The sequence below is a fragment of the Ictalurus punctatus genome, chromosome 15 (assembly GCF_001660625.3).
Source record: "Ictalurus punctatus breed USDA103 chromosome 15, Coco_2.0, whole genome shotgun sequence".
Taxonomy (NCBI): domain Eukaryota; kingdom Metazoa; phylum Chordata; class Actinopteri; order Siluriformes; family Ictaluridae; genus Ictalurus; species Ictalurus punctatus.
In genome coordinates this window covers 20,932,333-20,943,700 of record NC_030430.2, presented here as the reverse complement: position 1 = coordinate 20,943,700, position 11,368 = coordinate 20,932,333, and positions in this window count along the sequence as shown.

Here is an 11,368-nt window from a genome sequence, read left to right as displayed (position 1 = left end):
AGGTTCAGTGTGTGGGTGAATAATCAGGTTCCCCATTAAATTAACATTCATAAATTGATATTCATTAAAAAAAAATCGATTCTTCGATTTTAATCAATCTTCAATTTAATGAAATGATATCAATTCTTAATGCACATGCTTTACTTGAGAGGGTGTGAATATTATCTGTAGTCCTGAATATGTCGCCATATGTCATGTTTTGAATTTTGAAAACGGTTTTTCAAAAAAAATGTTTCAAGTTGTTAATGAATTTCACTGTTTCACATTTGCAACGTTTTTATTTTTTTTACAGTAATGGGCAGTTTGTACTTACCTTGTGTGCATTGTATGCACATATTTATGATTTCAATGTTTTTACTAAATTTACAATGTTTGTCACTAAAAGTAAAAAGTAATTAAACATAATTGTGTGGGCCCTATTGTTGAAATAAAAAGTTTCAGTTACCAGCAGTTATATTAAAACATGGATTCCATGTCTGCAAAACTAAAAATTCTAAATGAAATACTGATAACTAATCGATACTGAATCGAATTGAAACCATATGAATAAGAATCTAATCACCAAATTGGTTGTAATACCCAGCCCTATTCATAACCCAATAATGCAGAAGTATCCACAATCACCCACGGCAAATGATAAATTAACAAACAAACAAAAAAAAGGATACAAAAAATTTAAAGATGATTATCAGATTACATTCCAAATGACAATTGCTATTTTTAGCAATTTTCAATTCAATTCAATTTTATTTGTATAGCGCTTTTTACAACGGTCATTGTCTCAAAGCAGCTTTACATATATACATATAACACAGGATACAGATTTTAAGTCTGTGGATTAATCCCAATTGAGCAAGCTGTTGGTGAGGAAAAACTCCCTAAGATGATATGAGGAAGAAACCATGAGAGGAACCAGACTCAGGCGGGAACCCATCCTCATCGAGGTAATAACGGATGGTGTGAAATTGAAAGAAAGTTCATTATAGTTTGTACATGAAGTCTTTGTTGAACTAGTCCACTGTTCAAAGGAGACCCCAGTGCAAAACTGCATGTGATAATTGCAGTCCCAAGGCCATAGCAGCAACTGTAGTCCCCGCAACCACAGCGAGAGTTGATGAGAGCTCCATCCTGAGGCAGGGCATCCGAAGGTATTAAACAGATTCGGAGAGCAGAAAGGGTCAGGATCAGTAGCATCTCCATAAAATCATGTGTGGCTCGACAGAAGGAGAGAGGTGTGCGTGTATGTGTATATATATATATATATATATATATATATATATATATATATATATATATATATATATATATATATAATATGTTACTTACTTCTGTGTAAGCACCTGTGTGAAAATGCTTGTTAAAAAGCCTACATGTGTCTTTATCTAAGCTGACAAGCTAGTATGCTATTGTAATATATACTCAGGGTTACCAGGGACATGGTTTTTACACCATATTGGGCTACTATTGGAACAAATTTGTTGGTTTAAAAAATAACCTGTGGTTGGCAAAGTCTTAGATTCAACCTCAAAAAGGAAACAAGAGAAAAGAAAGATGTTCATGCATTTTCAACGCAGGTGAGTAAAATGATTACTTGTGTTTTTTTGACCAATGAATAAAGGACCTTACGCTATATTGTCTCTGGTCTGTGATATTTCACCAACATACAGTATTTTGTGATAGTTTTAGTTCTTTTTGTGCATTTTTTGGGTTTGGCTGGAAATTTTGCCAAAACCTGTGCATGCTAAATGCAGGCTAAAAACTAGCTAGAGTTAGGAAAATAGCAAGGTGTGTTACACTTGATTTTCATCAAGAAAATCCGACCCTACCTCACCGAACAGGCTACACAGATACTAGTCCAGGCTCTTGTTATCTCAAAACTGGACTACTGCAATTCACTGCTTTCAGGCCTCCCAGCCAGCTCCATCAAAGGCCTTCAGATGATTCAGAATGCTGCAGTGTGCCTCGTCTTCAACCAGCCCAAGAGAACCCATGTCACACCGCTCTTCATCTTCCTCCACTGGCTTCCTGTAGCCGCCCGTATCAAATTCAAGGCCTTGATGCTCACCTACAAGACCTTGTCTGGAACAGCACCCCCCTACCTCAACTCTCCCCTGAAGGCCTACGTTCCCTCTCGCAATCTGCGATCGATTAGCAACCGACGTTTAGTAGTTCCCACTCAGCGTGGCTCAAGGTCCCTTTCCAGAACCTTCACGCTAACTGTTCCTCAGTGGTGGAATGCACTTCCAATCTCAATCCGGACCGCAGAATCTCTCACCATCTTAAAAAAACAGCTAAAGACCCACCTCTTCCGTGAACACCTAACCGACTCATGAAAAAAATAAAAAATAAAAAAATAAATTGCACTTACACCTCCAGTCTGTGCACTTTGCTTCTCCTGGAACTCAATTAATGGATCTTGTATGGTAGCACTACTTGTATTGTTTTCTGCTTGATATATCACTTTGCTTGTATTTTTCTCGTTTGTAAGTCGCTTTGTATAAAAGTGTCTGCTAAGTGAATAAATGTAAATGTAAATGTACACAGCTAGTCTCTTTTTTTTTACAGAGTTTATTCTGTTGAGACTTTAATGCTGTCACAAACTTACATGAACTATGTAATTGGCCCATGGCATCCTGCACTAATAGATTGTCAGCATTGGATAAATTAACGTCCTTCAGAAACACAAATATCGTGCTACTGAGCTCACACACCGAGAGCAGTGTATTAACGCATTCGATGTCGGGTGTTGACATGCTGGTTTTGCCAAAGTACACACAGTCACTGAGGTGCTGACAGCAACGATGAGATTATGAAGTGGTGTTAAAGACTGATGGCTTCTTTCTGTCATCAGAGATTCAAACAGTAATAAAAAGTAATCAGAATGACTGCAGAAAAATTCAGTTTAGGTTTGAATTACATTAAAGTAAACTGTAGCTCTGGTTATGAATTTGCTAATTCAAATCTGATTAAGCTTTATAAAATAACATGCTTTTGCAGGATATTAAATATCTAAAGAGCTGTTATTTGTGCAAATTGAATTTCTTGCTTCAATCTCTGTGTATATATATATATATATATATATATATGTATATATATATATATATATATATATATATATATGTATATATATATATATATATATGTATGTATGTATATATATATATATATATATATATATATATATATATATATATATATATATATATATATATATCCCAAATTCCAGGATTATCACTTGCATAAATAAGTGCAACTTTGGCTCCCAGCTCTCTTCAGACTCATATTTCTCTCTCTCTCTCTCTCTCTCTCTCTCTCTCTCTCTCTCTCTATCTATCTATCTATCTATCTATCTATCTGTCTCTGTGGTCCATATAATCCTCTTTGTGGTTGTATTGATGTCAAAGCCATTATTTATATCACATATATACCTTTTGTTATTCTAAACACAATCAATAAACAGCTATTATTCACAGAGCTATTATTCCATAGAGATATAGCGATGTAGGCCTGAACATAATATCTGTGTAACAGAGAATGACTGATGACAAATTATATGTTCAAACATTAAGGCAGATGTAGTCCAGAAATCACAATGGGACCAACCAGTCATATGCCCCTATTGTGATGAGATCCGATGTACGTGGACTGCTGCGGTCTCTTACAGGTAATACTCAATGATTTTATTTCCGTCTGGATCCATCTCTTCCACTTCATCCTTGACTTTAACTGTCACAGAGATCAGCCAAACAGGATCAGGATCATCCAAACTGGACAGCTGAAGATGTCCATTTTGGGTGAGTGTGTGCCCATAATTAGCCTCAGATTCTTGTTCTTGGCTGACAGGAGTGAAACCCAATGTGGTCTCTGCAGTTGTAGCCTGTCCACCTCAAGGTTGGGTGTGTTGTGTGCTCTGAGATGCTTATTTGCTTGTTTGAGTTACTGTAGACTGTATGCATTGTGCTGCTGCCACATGATTGGCTGATTGGAAACTGCATAATTGAGAAGGTGTACAAGTGTTCCTTTACCTAATAAACTTAGAAACTTAGGTTTCTGTTATCTTGTTAAGTTATTTTACTCTAAAGACTCATTGGTTGCAAAATATTGCTACATGACAGACTGCATATAGAGCTAACATGAGGTAAGATAGAAAATAATAAAAGTCACAATAAGACAATGTCCTGGAGGATGCTGTGCTTACGAGGAGGTCTGCGGTTTCTTGGGTTGTAGGGAGCTTGGGAAGGGCCACAAAGTGTACTTCTTATGAAAAGCAGTCTAATATGGTGAGGATGACAGTGTTACCTTGGGAAGGGGGTAGACTGGTGACGAAGTCCAAGGCAATGTGTGACCAGGGCAACTGGGAACAGGCAGGGGTCGTAGTAGGCCAGAAGGCGGGCGGTGTGAGGTCTTATTATGGGCACATACGGTGTAGGCAGCGACAAAGGCTCGGGTGTCAGCGTTCAATGCAGGCCACCAGAAGTGCCGTTTCAACAGGCCTAGGGTATGACTGGAAGGGAGCTAAGGCACATGGCAGTTTGGATGTAGGCCAAGTTCTTATGGTCGATCCATATGATAAAGGGCTGCTAAATCCCTTTAAGCCAGTGCCTCCACTCCTCCAAGGATAACTTCACGGCTAGCAACTCACGATTCCCCACATCATAGATGTATTCTTCTGGAGGCAACCAGAGAAAAAGGCACAGGGTTTAAGTTTCTGGTCAGGGGCAGACTGTCAGGAGAGCATTGCATTGCACCCACAGCTGAGTCAGAGGTGTCCACCTCTACAATGAATTGTTGCAAGGGATCGGGGGGGGCTACCCTCTTACCTACACCTGATAACAGTACACCGCATCATTAATGCTTAACTATTGTACATGACAAAATGGCGGCTAGGCCAGATTTACTTGATGTACCACTGATTTACCCTGATTTAGTTATGTTTGGGGGGGGGGGGGGGTTCCAATTTGGTGAACATGGTGGCTCCATGCAGAGACCCTGTAAAAGACAATATCCTCTGAAGGCAGAGGCCATTGAAGGCATTAGTCCCATCATTCAAGACTTGCTTAAAAGGGGAGTGACTGTTCCATGCCCTGATTCCTCCTGTAACATGCCCCTGTTTCCATTTAAAAAAGAAGCTCTCTCCACCAGGTAGAGGATGGTCTTAGATTTACAAGCTGTAAATAGTACAATAATACCTTGTACTCCTATTGTCCCAGATCCATATACCCTTTAAAATAATATCCCTTCGGGGTTCAACGAAATTGTTAATGCCTTCTTTTCACTACCGGTGCATAAAGATAGTCACTAAAAAGTACACTTTTACTCTGTGCCTGCAAGGGTATTGAAAGCATCCATCCATGTTTTTTATGGAAATGGCTGAAAGTTTAGAAAGATTTTATCCCCCTTGTGGCAGTAAAGTCCTTCTTTATGTTGACGATATTCTTTTATGCTCTAATAATGTAGCCGAGTATCAAAAAGACACCCACGCATTACTACACTTTTTGGCAGAAAATGGACTTCACCTTTTGAAACCTAATGCAAAATACTTAGGATATAATATCTCCACAGAGGGAAGAAAACTTATGATGGATAGAGTACAGGCTGTCACTACTCTTCCTAAACCATCCACTAAAAGACAGATCCTTTCCATTTTAGGAATGGAAATTTAATGTTGAGCCTGGACACCTCATATTTCTGAATGAACTGCACCATTGCTCTCAATAACACATGGCTGGAATTTGGCTCTAACTGATAAAATCGTCTGGACTCCAGAGACTGAAAAGCCTTTCTGGACCTGAAAACACAGTTGGCTTCCGCACCCACTCTGGGATTACCCGATATGTCCAAACCTTTCGTTCAAACGGTTGACATAAAAATGGCTTTATGACTTCTGTTCTTCTGCAAACACACGCTAAATTACGTCCAGTGGCTTCCTTTTCCGGTAAGCTAGATCCAGTAGAATGAGCAATGTCAGCAGGGTTACAAACTGTCGTTGCATCTGCTTTAGCTGTACTTTTTAAGGAAACTGAAACTATGGGTCCCACATGCAGTTTCATTGCTTTTGTGGCAGAAAAAGACAGTTGTTACTGTCTGCTCAACATCTGTATTACACTGTTGTCCATTTGACTCAACCATACCTTGAGAGGTGCACAATTGAGAGGTGCACAATACTAAATCTGGCTACCCTCTTAACTACACCTGATAACAGTATACCGCATCATTAATGCTTAACTATTGTACATGACAAAATGGCGGCTAGGCCAGATTTACTTGATGTACCACTGATTTACCCTGATTTAGTTATGTTTGTGGATGGCTCAAGCAAAAAGGATCCACAAACAGGTGAAAATCTGGTGGGTTTTGTCACTGTGACTAATCAGAATGTACTACTTTCGGGGAAGTTACCCTCGTGTCTTTTCTGCATAAGCTGCTGAAATTTGGGCATTAGCACAAGCTTGCATGAAGGGATTCCAGAGAGGGAGTGTTACAAGAGTGTTAGAGAGTTTCTTTTGTCTCTGTTTCTTTGCTTAGGTAGTTAGCTAAGAATATTTGTATTTTCTTTTCTTTCCTTTTAGGTAAGCTAGCTACCTAATCATAGAGTTCTTTTGTTTATTATTTTGGCCTTGGCCAACCCTGAAGATATGCCTGTTCTGGTTAGTTTGTATAGTTATATGTATAGATTGTGTGGTATAATACACCACAACCTTTTTGAGCCGCCTTGTTTTGTTGTTATTCCTGGCTCCCTCACGTACAATTTAAAGATCTGCAGGAGCAGGGAAACAGCCTGGGGGAAACAGGGAAATAAAGGAAAACAAACACAGGAAATAAACACAATAGGAACCAGGGCTATCAGGAACTTAGAAAACTATGAAAGAAACCCTAAAAAAAACACTGAATAAAAACAAACAGTGCATAAAATGGTGCACTTATATAGCGCTTTTATCCAAAATGCTTTACAGTGTGTCTCATTCACACACACACCAATGGTAGCAGAGCTGCCATGCAAGGTGCTAACTTTCCATCGGGAGCAACTTGGGGTTCAGCGTCTTGCCCAAGGACACTTCGGCATGTGGAGTCACGTGGGCCAGGAATCGAACCGCCAACCCTACGATTAGTGAACAACCCGCTCTACCACCTGAGACACAGCCGCCCCCTGAACAATAACAAATGTGAAAACTTGGAAACACAAACATAACCTGAAAACATAAGAGAATGTTTAAACATCCTCTAGAGGCCAAAGATGGAATTGTCCCAGGGGCCATGAAAGAGTCACTATCTGGACAGACAGTCAGAATGCTGTCTCTACCCTACAATGTTTTGCGAAACAGTGGAAGAATAGAGGAATGATTACTTCAGGTAAACAGGTAACAAACAGGTAAACCTATCATGCATAGAGATATAATTTTACAATTGTTAGATGCAGTGTTACTGCCTTCTGCACTTGCAGTTTATAAATGTCAGGCTCACACCAAAAATAGCAATGCCATTTCAAAGGGCAAAGTGTTTGATAATGAGGAAGCAAAACGGGTTGCTTTGTCATTATTTCTAATCTCTTTGCAAAACATACTCTTGAAATGACTAACCATTCCTCAAACTGAGGTCCAGGTGAACTGAGGTTCACCTGAAGTCCAGGTGAACCCCACTCCACAAGAAAAGAAATAGTTTGGAAAAAGGGAAATTGAGAAAGACCATGAATCACACAGGTCTAAATTGGGTTCAATGCTTGCATTTAGTTTTAACGTCTATTAGAGGCATCAGAGTCTCACAAGGACACTCTCCATGTGAATTGCTCCATGGCAGACTGTTTCCATTAAATACTGTTTTACAGGTACCCAAAGAGGGAGAGAACAACCTTGATACACAACACACATTGCAAATTGTTCATACCATAAACTGATGAACAGACCACTTAATGTCCTGCCAAGACCTATAACTGGAGACTCAAATGTGAAGGGACATTAGCTCTGATTTCTATGCACATACATCTTACTGAATCTCTTTTACAATTTGTGCACAGACATTTTTCAGGCTGTCAGATTAGTATTCAATGTTCAATTTTTGAAGTGATTGCTACTGCATCCAGTGTTGTTGATAGGAGATCTTGTACTCGGGTGGAATGAAGCGGCCAACTCTGGATACGAGGACACCATTGGGTGCTGTCAAATTGTTGATAAAATGCTAAGTTTAGCTGGCCACTCTTCATGCTCATAAATTGGGCCAGAAGACTCGCCTGCTTTCTCTTTGTTTTTTCACACACACACATGAAAATGTATATGTGTTAAGTTACTGTGTGGCTGATAGAGAGAGAAGATAGTTTGTATATATTGTAACCCTAGTTTTGACAGGTATAGGTCAAAGGTCAAAAAGATACACATTCTAACTCTCTATATCTAGATCAAAGGTCATGATCATAAAAATATGAATAGTTATGTTAAATCTGGATCACATCATTCGTGACCATATATGGTGCTGCCATGTGTGTTTTTCCGCCCCACACGTTGCGCACACCTGGTACATCTTTTCACATAGAATATGAAACTCTCTGTGGTAGGACATAAAAATATATATAGTTTTGTTAAATCTGGTTCACATCCAAATCGTGACCATACCTGGTACGACCATTTGTTCCCCCCCACCCCACCCCACACACACACTGACACAAATTGCATAGTCATGTTTTTCTCACACTCTGTGGTAGGTCATCGACCATGTGTCGTCGTCCCCCCCCCCCCCCCCCACCACCACACAGACAAAAGTTGCATAGTCATGTTTTTCCTCTTCACATAGAATATGAAGCTCTCTGTGGTAGGTCATAAGAATATATATAGTTTTGTTAAATCTGGTTCACATCCAAATCGTGACCATACCTGGTACGACCATGTGTATCACACATCCAAACAAAAATATGACGCACACAAACGCACTTTATTTTCACATTATTTAAAAGGAATTTAAGTGTTATGTACTAAATTACCATAATTATGAGCACAAGTTGTTAAGTTGACAATCATTTTTAAAATTACGTTTCTCCATTTAGATTGTCTGCAGTAGAATGCAGTCTTTTAATCCAGGAAAAATGACTGCCTTTAAGTTTTATAACAATAGTAAGTAAAATCCAGCGTGATTTACATTACAAATCTCATACGTAACATCTCTGCAGGATTTATAGACGGTAAAGCACTGAATGAAATGAACAATATAGACAAAAAATAAACACTCTGTGTCTACTACTTTTATCTCTCATAGAACTATCCACAGTCCAAAGGCTGTGGAGCTAGAAGGCTACGCGTGCGAATGACAAAAGATTTTAAAAAATAAAATAAAAAATGTATCAATACATGAAATTAGATTACACAATGTAGTTGAGGTTTACATGAATAAGCAGAAATGTAATCATGCTTATCTTTCCTATAGCACAAATGAAAAGCCCTCTCTAGATGAACAGATTTGTCAAATGAAACTTTTTCCTTCTTTTCCATTGCTACGGTAAACTAAAGAGTGGATATTCAAATGACACTGCTAAATATGACTAGCATTAGCTACGTGTACTAGTGCAAAATAGTCCATCAAATGTATTAGCCGGTGTAGCCTATACACGAGTCCACTATCGGTCATATCGCAACTGAGAACATGCCCCAAATTCATTGCTTTAGTAGAATTTAATGGTAAGTGAAATGATAATCACATTGTAATGACCTTAGTATTTGTTCAGTCTACAGGTCCTCTAACACTCTGTTAAATGAATAAATGTAAATGTACTACAACGTAAATTTTGTTTTAAATCAATTAATGCAGAAATTACACACAATATTAAGTTGATGTAATTATCAACATTATTATGTCAACACCACTCATCAAAATAATGTGTACGACTTTAAATATTTAATTAATTCAATAAATTAGAATTTTTATCTTGCAACCACACATTAAATTTAGATTGTGGGGGTTTGTTTTGTATAGCTCCGCTGTTAGAAAATACACGATGGTTGAATGTGAACATAAATGAGCAGAATGTAAGCTTGTGAAATAAATTCAACTTTATTGATTGCACTTTTTGAGAAAATGGCATGACTTTGAATAAAACTTTACTGAAATAAATACTCTAAAACATTGATATACCCGAAGAAATGTAAAAAAGAAAAAATAATTTAAAAAAACTTTTTACATACCTTCTAAATAGGTCCCTTTAGGAGGTAAACGTTTTAAAGACGGTGTTTTATAAGAAACGCGCGTATTACATGCCTTCTAAACCTAACCCTTTAGGATGTAAAATGCTGCTTAAAAGAATCGAGAGTTTTGTTTAAACTAGAAGACACAATTTCCGGGGAATGTCTTGTAGGCCTATACACAGTGTCCTACACATCTGAGGTGTGTGTGTGTATGTGGGTGTGGGGGGGTGTGTGTGCGTGCGTGTGTGTGGGTGTGTTAGAGAGAGAGAGAGAGAGAGAGAGAGAGAGAGAGAGAGAGAGAGAGAGAGTCGAGTGTTTCCTGGGGGTTTGCTTACCAGACTGCTTACAGTGTGTTTATGTTAATGAATCAAGGTACGAGTCGTGTGTTTTAGGGTTTAACGATCCCTACCAATGTGTACATTTGTGGTTTAAGTGAATCTTTGTTTCTGAAATTACTTCTGTGGTAAATATCAGTTTGTGTAACTAATCTATCAGAAAATACTAGACCTGGTGACTGAATGTGGTAGATGTATTAGAATTTTGGACGTTATGCATGTGTAGCTCCCTATGTGTATGATCTATGTGTAATCCTTCTGTCAAGAAATGAGCAGACTGAGGTTTGTGAAATAATTGAATTGTTTATTGGCTACTTTGTTGAGAAAAACACTGTGATGTGTAAAACATTTCTACAGTCCTTCAAGGGTTAGGAGGCAGAAAAACATTTAAAGACGGTGTTTTAAAAGAGTCGTGCATTTTGTTTAAACTATAAACAAGATTTCAGAAAATGGTCCGCCAACGAGGATACTTACACAGAACTGTCGCTAAATACATAAGCTTTCGTCTATGCTTTGACATCCCATGTCCCAGCAGTACATTTATGACCTCTGATGACCATGTGGGTGTGCGGGGGGGTGGGTGTGAGAGAGAGAGAGACACGGGTGTTCTTTCGGGGGTTTTGCTGACCAGAATTCTTACAAATGTGTTTGTTAACGAATTAAAGGGAGTCGTGTGTCTCAGTGTTAAAATAGTGGTTAAGACGTCGTAGTGGGTGTGGGGTGTGTGTGTGTGTGTGTGTGGGTGTGTTAGAGAGAGAGAGTCGAGTGTTTCCTGGGGGTTTGCTGACCAGACTGCTTACAGTGTGTTTATGTTAATGAATCAAGGGACGAGTCGTGTGTTTTAGGGTTTAACGATCCCTACCAATGTGT